This window comes from Pipistrellus kuhlii, unplaced genomic scaffold, assembly GCF_014108245.1.
Source record: "Pipistrellus kuhlii isolate mPipKuh1 unplaced genomic scaffold, mPipKuh1.p scaffold_m20_p_10, whole genome shotgun sequence".
In the NCBI taxonomy this organism is placed as follows: Eukaryota; Metazoa; Chordata; class Mammalia; order Chiroptera; family Vespertilionidae; genus Pipistrellus; species Pipistrellus kuhlii.
The window spans coordinates 16,706,477-16,716,390 of record NW_023425405.1 but is presented as its reverse complement, the minus strand read 5'-3'; positions in this window follow the sequence as shown (position 1 = coordinate 16,716,390).

The following is a 9,914-nucleotide window of genomic DNA, read 5'->3' as shown; positions in this document are numbered from 1 at the left end:
GCCCTCTCTTTATTTTTCATAGAAGAAAAACTGAAATTCAGAGACACTGAGTAACATGCCCATGGCCTAGTTACTTAAACTGCTAGACAAGGGGACTTCTATTTGTGTTGCTTACTGTTAAATTTGCTTCATTAACCACCTAGTTCCTGTTCTGTGTGCTTGTTGTTGGGTTTTGGTTTGAGTTTTCTTTTTTTGGTCTAATTTACTTTCAGTAAAATGTATAAACCTTAAGTATACAGTTCTGTCTCACACATGCGCGCGCACATGCGCACGCCTGCGCACACATGATGCACCACAAAAGATAAAACATTTCCATCCTTCTAGAAAGTTCTCTCATGCTCTGTTCCAGTTAAATAGCCACCTCCCCAAGAATTAACCACTTTTTGAAGGCCTGGGGTGGGGTGGAAGCTGAGTAAAGGGGGGCAAATTGAGGGAGGGGGAATAAGAGACATCTGTAATACTGACAATAACTAAATAAAAAAAAATTTTAAAGAATTAACCACTCTTTTTACTTCTACCACCATACTGTAGTTTTGCCTATTCTCCAACTTTATATAATGTCATATTATTTTGCTCAATATAATGTTTTTTAGGCTCATTCATGTGGTACCAGTAAATTATTTTTTTATATTGTTGGACTAGTGCCCAGGTGCATAGATTCCTGCATGCAATCGCAGGGTGAGACTGGCTGAACATGCCTGGAGCCAATCTCCCGTGGTCCCTCCCAGGCCTGCCGCTCCTTGGGCAATGCAGGTGGCTCAAAGGACATCTGTGGAGTGAGTAAGGTCCCTCTGGTAGGTGGGATCCCTCAGCCTGGCCTGTGGCAATTGGGCCAAAACCAGCTCTCCAACATCCCCTGAGGGGTCCCGGCCAAAGGATGGTTCTCCAGTGATGCACCCTGGATAGGGCTCCCTCTCCTCTGGTTCTGATGTGCATTACCCAAGAACCGCAGCTGCCAAGTCACCACAGCTCAGCAGCTTCTGCGTTGAGCATCTGCCCCTTGGTGGTCAGTGGGAATCATAGCTATCGGTCGGACAATCGCTTAGCCTTTTACATCTATAGATAATATTCCATTGTATGAACAAAGCACATTTTTATTTATCCTTCTTCCTATTGGTAGATATTTACATTGTTTTCAATTTGGGGCTATTCTGTTTATTTGACATTTTTGTTAGTTTTGTGTGCCTATTTTAATTTGTATTCTGTTAACATACATACAAAAAGGCCAAAATGGAGTCACTTTTTCTAAGTCACCTCAACAAACCAAACTTAATAACTAACCTAACTGCAGTTTTAACCTCTCCAATGAATGGAATTTTAAACCAACTAGCCCAGAGCTTCCTGATCAACACTTGTGAGGCAGTCTGCCCGCTAGACCTTTCCTTCCCCTAAGAGAAGGTGCCTCCCACTCTTTTCACTTTCTAGTCCCACTCTCTGCCTATAAAACCTTCCATTTTGTACAGCCCCTCCGAGCAGCCTAATACTTGCTAGGTGGGATGCTGTCCAATTCATTAACCACTTAAAAAATGCCAATTAGATCTTCAGATTTACTCAGTTGAATTTTGTCCTTTAACATTCAAACAAACTTTAACAAAAGTCACCCTCAGAAGGTCACAGCACGATGAGAGAGAAGGAGGCGCCAGATGATCTCTAACATCCTTTCAGCCACAAGATCCTCTAAATTAGGGGTGTCGAATTCAATCAGAGAAGGGGCCAAAATCTAAAATCCAGCCTAAATCGCGGGCCGAATGGTTTACTGAACAGTCATAAACTGTCATTGTGATGGAAACGCAGCGGAGTGCAGTGATGACAGCGTGGCGCGGGCCACATTGCAAGGCCTGGCGGGACGGATTTGGCCCGAGGGCCTTGTGTTTGACACATGTGCTCTAAATCAACTCTTCTCTCTAAGAGCTGCTATCAAGCACCTACTTGCACACAGACTTATGACAATGTTTCCTCTAAACTGCAGAGCAGAGAGTCCTATAAAAAGGCATGCAACTCCTGCACCTGTGAGTTCACTAACGAAGACTAGAGATCTTGCTCACGTACAAGAAACCCACCCATTTCTCTTTAGCAGATTATGTCTACTCTTCTTCCCCCCCCCCCCCCTATGTTTTTATTTATTTTAGGGAGAGGAAGGGAGAGGGAGAAAGGGATAGAAATACCAATGAGAGAACCATTGATTGGCTGTCTCCTGCAGGCCCCACGTTGGGGATCAAGCTCGGAACCCTGGCATGCAAAGAAAAGACTGGGGGCAGTCATTTGAATGATAATACATTTAAAAAAAAAAAAAAACTTTGCCTTAACATTTCTTTAATAAAGAAATTATTGAACCACAAAGACTTGAACCCCTAAGGGACTCAATTATTACTATTGTGTTACCTCTCGTCCAGTATGGGTACCAACCAATGAAGTCCTCCACCCTCACACAGGACCTGGTGTGGGGTATGGGATGTACCTGGGAAGCTGGGACAACAGAAGTTTCATCCCATCCCTCTCAGTCTTCATCCTTCATAGTCAGTCTTTGACCTCTCCTTTCCCCCACACCCCTCCTATTCTCCTCTCTGTCCTAATCAGTTCTGTCTCCACCGACTGCCACTCTTTATAAATTCACAAGAAAAGGGAAGAGGAAGATGTTGCAACTAAAATAGACTTTACTCAAGCCATTCAAATGCCTATACCACCCCCTCCCCCTTAGGCATTGTTTGTCCCTCAAATTATCCCAAGTGTACCCCAGGAATACTTTACACCAGCTGGCCTAATGCACCCCTGTTTTTCCAGCTCCTTCAGATCAAGATACACACCTCCCACCTCCCACCCAGATAGGGGTGAACTGTTCCCTAGAACCCTAGTGAGCGGGTAGAGGTCTCTGAGCTCACCTCTCTCATCCTTACAACAGGCAGGGCTGGTGCCTGTCTGTTAATTGACTCCTACTTGTTCCTTTCCCTAAGCTGGTCTCACCCTTTTTTGCAAATGACAAGCCCCTCTATAATCAGCTCCTGACAGCCCCCTCCCACCCATCACAATCCCTGGCCAGCACTGGCTCCGACCACACCATCCAAACACCAACGTGTTTTTCTAACCTCTCCCCAACTCTCCACCTGCCTCTCATTCTTTTAAGAACAAATTCTTTCCCCCAGCATTTCTAAATTGAGAGGAAAAAGAAAAAGTTCTTTCATTTTGAAAGAAACTAGTTGTCAGTTATTTACCAAAATCTGATTCAGAAGCGAAACCTGCCCTGGACTGAGTTTGGATTTTAAGGACAAGTTTGAGGTATTTTTTGAAAATTCACCAAAAGTGGTCAGGAGGTGAATTTGCTAAGCTGCGGTTACTGGCAGTGGGACTGCAGAGGCAGGAAATTCTCCGCATAACGAGCCTCTGCTCCTGACGCCTGCTGGGAGCAGGCACCTCCGACTCCGCCCTGGCCATGTCTCCTGGGTTCCCAGCCCAGCCACCCACTGGCTCTGAGCAGGGTGGACTCACCACTTACTGTAAGTTACAGCTTCATCTTGAATGCTCACATCTATTCATCAACCCCTTCCAGGCAGGATTCAGGGGAGATAATGGGATTTAACTGGCAGAGACACCAACCCCTTCCTCTACGAAATCTCAGCAGTGTCTTCTCCTTCTGTGGCATCGAGCCAGAGAGCAGTGAAGAAGCCACAGCACAGCAGAGAACTTTCCATCCTGAGAAATGCCTTCCAGAATCGCCCCACCTCCACCTCCACCTCCACCCCTCTGATGCCGACTCCCACCTCTCCGCACCACACACACACACACACACACACACACACACCCCACACACATACACACCACACACACCACACACACATACACCACACACACACACCACACACACACACACACACCACACACACACACACCACACACACACACACCACACACACACACACACACACCCCCCACACACACATACACACCACACACACCACACACACCACACACACACCACACACACACATACACACCACACACACCACACACACATACACACACCACACACACACACACCCCCCACACACATACACACACCACACACACACCACACACACACACACCACACACCACACACACACACCCCACACACACACACACCCCCCCACACATACACACCACACACACCACACACACACACACACCCCACACACACACCCCACACACACACACCCCCCACACACATACACACCACACACACATACACACACCACACACACACACACCCCCCACACACATACACACACCACACACACACCACACACACACACACACCACACACCACACACACACACCCCACACACACACACACCCCCCACACATACACACCACACACACCACACACACACACACACCCCACACACACACCCCACACACACACACACCCCCCACACACATACACACCACACACACATACACACACCACACACACACCACACACACACACACACACACACACACACACACCACACACCACACACACACACACACACACCACACACACACACACACACCACACACCACACACACACACACACCACACACACACACACACACACACACATACATACACACACCACACACACACACACACACATACCACACACACACACACCACACACCACACACACACACACACACACACCCCACACACACACACCCCCCCCACACACATACACACCACACACACCACACACACATACACACACCACACACACACACACCACACACACACACACACACACACACCACACAGCACACACACACCACACACACACACCACACACACACACACACACCACACACACACACACACCACACACCACACACACACATACCACACACACACATACACACACCACACCACACACCACACACACACACACACACACACCACACACCACACACACACACACACACACACACAGGATATCAGCCAGGGTCAGCCTCACCGCTGTAAAAAGCATCCTCAACATTCAGGGGACTGACAAACTGAAGGGTTCTTTGTCTCTCATATTGAATACCCATTGCACTTTATTAAATATTGCCTTGATGGTGAGTTTTTCTAAATTATTTGTCTTGGCCTTCTAGGTCATAATACTTTCGGGAACTGTGACTTACACATTTTTATGTGACTGAGATGACCTCCTTTACAGTTCCTCATACAAACAGCATACTCCAGCTGAGTCCTGGAATTGACAGTAGCTGAAAATTCTTCCCTAATCCCAAGGCCCCAACTTCTTTGCCTTTATATATCAAGAGATATATGATATGTAGGTATTAGTATGTAGGTAGGGAATAGGGGGGAAATGCAAAGAAAATTAGAAGTTTGGGAGAGGGCCCAGGTCTCGTTTAGTCCCCTCTGGCTGGCCAGCAGCAGGGGCCGGCTGGTAGCTGGAGGAAGTTTCCCTCCCTTGTGTAGTTAAGATAGGCAATGTGTCTCCTGGAAGCCACAGCTGTGATCCCTCAAGGTTATGCTCCGTCAAGAAAGCCACACCCAAGGTCTGAGCTTCTCCCCCCAGGATTCCTTCAGCTACTTCCCCAGGTGAGCCAACCCCAGAAGAACTGGATCAAGATGCGTTCCAGCACGCACCTTTCTGGACCAGAATCCTTGCCCCCTTCTGTATCAGTCAAGTGGATCTATCAGATAACTCATCTATCTATCTATCTATCTATCTATCTATCTATCTATCTATCTATTTTTCTACCTATCTATCTACCTCAAACTTCCCGGTAACTTCGTTTTGAGGGCTCAGCTGCCCACTCCTGTGACTGGTTAGAGCCAGCCTGCTGCCAATCCCAACAGATCTCTAATTCTGAACCTCAGGAGGAGAGTGTAAGTACATGTGTAGACTGTATTAATGTTCAACAAACACTTCACTTTTCCATCCTAGGGGAGAATTATAAAACCTTGCCCTGCTAAACTCAGGGATTGCCCCAGGCCTTGTTTTAGCCATTTAAATGTGGGAGGAATTGAAATGTGGTATGTATGTCACTTTGGAGCTGAAATTGTAAGAACCAAAGTATGATATAGTATATGGCTTTTCCCCTCCGCTATGATGACCAAACAGGGCTTCCTATAGAAGCTGCTCCACTAGCCAGGGTCCCAGGATGAAAACAACATGGAGTGAAGCCATAGCTGACTCATGATGGCTACACTGCCTCAATGACAGACAAACCTTTGTTGTTGCTGCTGCTAATGTTGCTGTAAGCCATTGAAACTTTGGGGTCCTTTTGTTAAAGCAGCATAACCTCGCAAATCCTGATTAATAAAATGAATATCCAGCCCTTCCCTCCCAGAACACCCTGGGACTCCTTGTGCAAATCACACATTTCCTCCCTAGAGATTTTCATATCAAAAGAAGACTCTCAAAGAAATCATTTTGTGTCTTTTCTCCAGGTCTCCCGCCTGCCTTATATCTATTGAGTCTCCACCTCTACACTGAGGTGCCCGTCTAGTTCTGTTTCTGCAGAAGCAGATTGGCGTTTTGTCTGCTAAAGAAAGGAAAAAGAGTAACACCTAAGAGGGAGGTGCCACCACTTACATTTTGCCACAGTGGCTTGCACATGGAAGACTCCTGTGAACGTTTGTTGCCTGAATTCAGCAGAGGTAATTTTGAAACAAATGAGTAGCATCATCACTAAAGTTCAACAGTCTGAGGGATAGATGGAAATAACTAAAATTTAACCCATCTAAGTCTCTACATGTGCTACATCCTGTTTCTACAACCAAATATTAAATTAAAATTTAAAACCAGCCTCGATTAGTTATTATTATTTTTTTTATATTTTATTGGTTTTTTACAGAGAGAAAGAGGGAGGGATAGAAAGTTAGAAACATCAATGAGAATCATCAATCAGCTGCCTCCTGCACACCCCCCACTGGGGATGTGCCCACAACCAAGGTACATGGCCCTTGACCAGAATCAAACCTGGGATCTTTCAGTTGCAGGCCGACGCTCTATCCACTGAGCCAAACCGGTTTCGGCTCGATTGGTTATTTTTAATCTGAGAAATACAAAAATGTCAGGCTAGACCCGTCATGCAAAACCGCAGGCTCTTTCTCTCTGGCCTCCCCCCTAGACAAGGGACCTGCTTTGGAATGGTAGGAAGTAGCCACTTCTCCTCTACAAAGCCAAGCAGCTGAGCTGATTGCACTGCAGATGCTTTAGTGACAGGCAAACCGGCTTCACAGGCTCTGCCAGGGCAGCCTGCTCCGGACAGTGCTTCCACTGGGGGAATGATCTGGTCCATTCTGTTCACTTGTCTCATCAGCTGGTGGGCCTAACCCTTAGTCCCCTGAATTACTGCTCTGGCTAGCAGAGCTGGCAATGGCTGCATGCTGAGGCCGAGCTGAATTATCCGAATGTTCCTCCCCACCAGCCCCCACACCCACCCCCTGCATGGTGGCACTCCACATTACAGGAGGATGTCCTGGCCTGGCCTGGCACACGTGTGTGTGAATTACTGAGTCATTTCTGTTGGCCACCCTTGAGGGCCGGTGACTTTCCTGCGTTGGAGGCTGGCACTTTGTAATTACAGCTGTGTTTCTGTTGTTGGACCCATTACCTCACTTACAGCCTTAAAATAGAATCCGGCCTAAAGGTTCTGGCTGCCTAAAGAGGGAGGCTTCACAGGACTCGGAACCCGGGTGCTGAGCCAGAAGGCAGGGCTTGAAGCTAGACACAAAAGTCCTATTAAGAATCAAAAACCCATGACTCCTCTCTGCTCTTCTCAGGATGGAAACAGAGCAGAGCCAGAAAATTGCCTGCTTCCAAATTAGCAATGAGAATTCACTTGGAGTTCTGTCTCCGTCTCCATCATGCTCCCATTCATCCATCCATTCGTTCAGTATTTACTTACCTACCGGATGGGATCCACTCTGCTTGCCCTCCAGATCGCTCCCCCTTGGCCACTCTACTCTGTACCTAAGAGGCTGACTTCTCTCCCCGCCCCCACCCCCTCTCCCTTTTTAAGAGGCTGACTTCTACAGGCCAGATCACCCAACTCCCTCACCCTGTGGCTATCACAGATTTGGGCTAATGGGAGGCAACAAATGGAAATTAGAAACTGGGAGAGAGGAGAGATCAAGACATTCATTCCCCAGTTTGCTTCCTCCTGGGTCCTAGTGGTCCTCTCACACCTGGGCCACGGCTGCTGGCTGGTGGCCCCTCTGCTACAAACCACTGTGGACAGGTCACTCCCCCACCTGTCCCTTCAGGCCCAGGAGTGGCATCTTAGTCTTCTCAGGCTGCTGGGACAAAGCGCTCCATGTCAGGTAGCTTAGAAGAAAATTCTATGGCCTCACTGATCTGGAGGCCAGAAAGTGAAACGAAGGTGTTGGCATTACTATGTGCCCTCTGAAACACATGGGGGAGAATGCTTCCCTGCCTCTCCTAGCTCTTGGTAGTTGCCACCAAATTTGGTGTCCTTGGCCTCTAGGGGCTTCTCTCCAATCTCATCTCCAGCAGCCCATGGCTGTCTTCTCCATCTGTGTCTCCTCTTCTCTTCTTAGAAGGACACTAGTCATATCTGATGGGGGCCCACCCTAACAACCTCATCTCAACTTGATTGCATCTGCAAAGACCCTATCACCTCCTTACCCCCCTAAAAACAAACAAACAAACAAAAAAACACATTCATGGGAACTGGAGGTTAGGACTTCAAAATATCTTCTTGGAGGAACAAATTGTAATCTATAACAAGTAGGAACTTCCTACCCTGGCTAGTCCAATGCTAGTCCCTGGATTGGTCCCTCCCTTAACCCTTTCACTCCTTGATCAATAGTGAAAATGGAATGAAATAAAGTAAGATCAGAACTTCATTAGAATTTTTCCAATTTCTTTTCAGAATGTGCCACCTGCTTCTGCTGGGACCTTGATCCAGAGCCCTACTGCCTGACCACCTTGCTGGTAGAGCACTTACCAAGTGCCAGAAGGAACGAGGGATACAGTGGTGAGCAAAACTAGCATAATCCTTGCCTTCATGGGGCTTACAGTCTATAGTTTAATAGGCTTCGTGACAATATCACAAAGTTAAATTGCAGCTGGGGTGAAACACAAAGCATAAGTTCGCAGTGCTGTGTACACGCTTAATTGGGGGAGTCTCTCTGGTCAGGGAGACCGGGAAAAGAGACATCTGACAGAATGTGAAGAATGAATGAAGTCAGCCAGATAAAGAGGGGACCTGAAGACCCTCTCTGGGCTAAGGAAAAAGACCCAAAAGAGTTAAGTCACAGCGTCCTCCAAAGGGGGATCTATCAATATTGTCATTCATATACCAATCCATCCCTGAGGGATGCTTCTCTCAAAAAAATAATGTACTGTCTCCCATCCTCACAGCTGTAAATCACAGCAGAGAACCCAGATGCAAAGCAATCAAATTAGAGAGCAAGAAGCCATCCCAGGCCATCAGGTAAAGAGAAGCAGCAGGTCACAGAGGCATAGCGGGGAGCAAGTGCCCTAGAAACCAGGAAACATGACATTGGGGCACACACCTCAGACTCAATACCTCTAGCCCAGAAGTCACAACGTCCATGAAACCAGAGGCTCCTCCTTCTGTGCTCAGTCTCAGCTGGGGTCACCCTGGAACTTCTTGTCTGCTCCCCTCTCTCCCACTCTTAGCTCCTCTTGTGTGTTTCTGACTTCTTCCATCTTCCTCAAGTCCATGCCCTCCTGTCCTTCACCACTAGCTCCTGCCCTGATTCAGGACCTAACCATCTTTCCTAGAACTTGGCATCTGCTCCCTCCTGGAGCAATCTCTACCCTGTCAAGTCCACCCTCAATGGCCCAGCCACTTCAATCCCCTGATGGCAGCCCTCCATGACTCCCTCCTCCCAATAGGCTTTGGTCCAAGTGTGGTACACAAAGCTCTCCACGACTGGCCCTGCCTCCCACTGA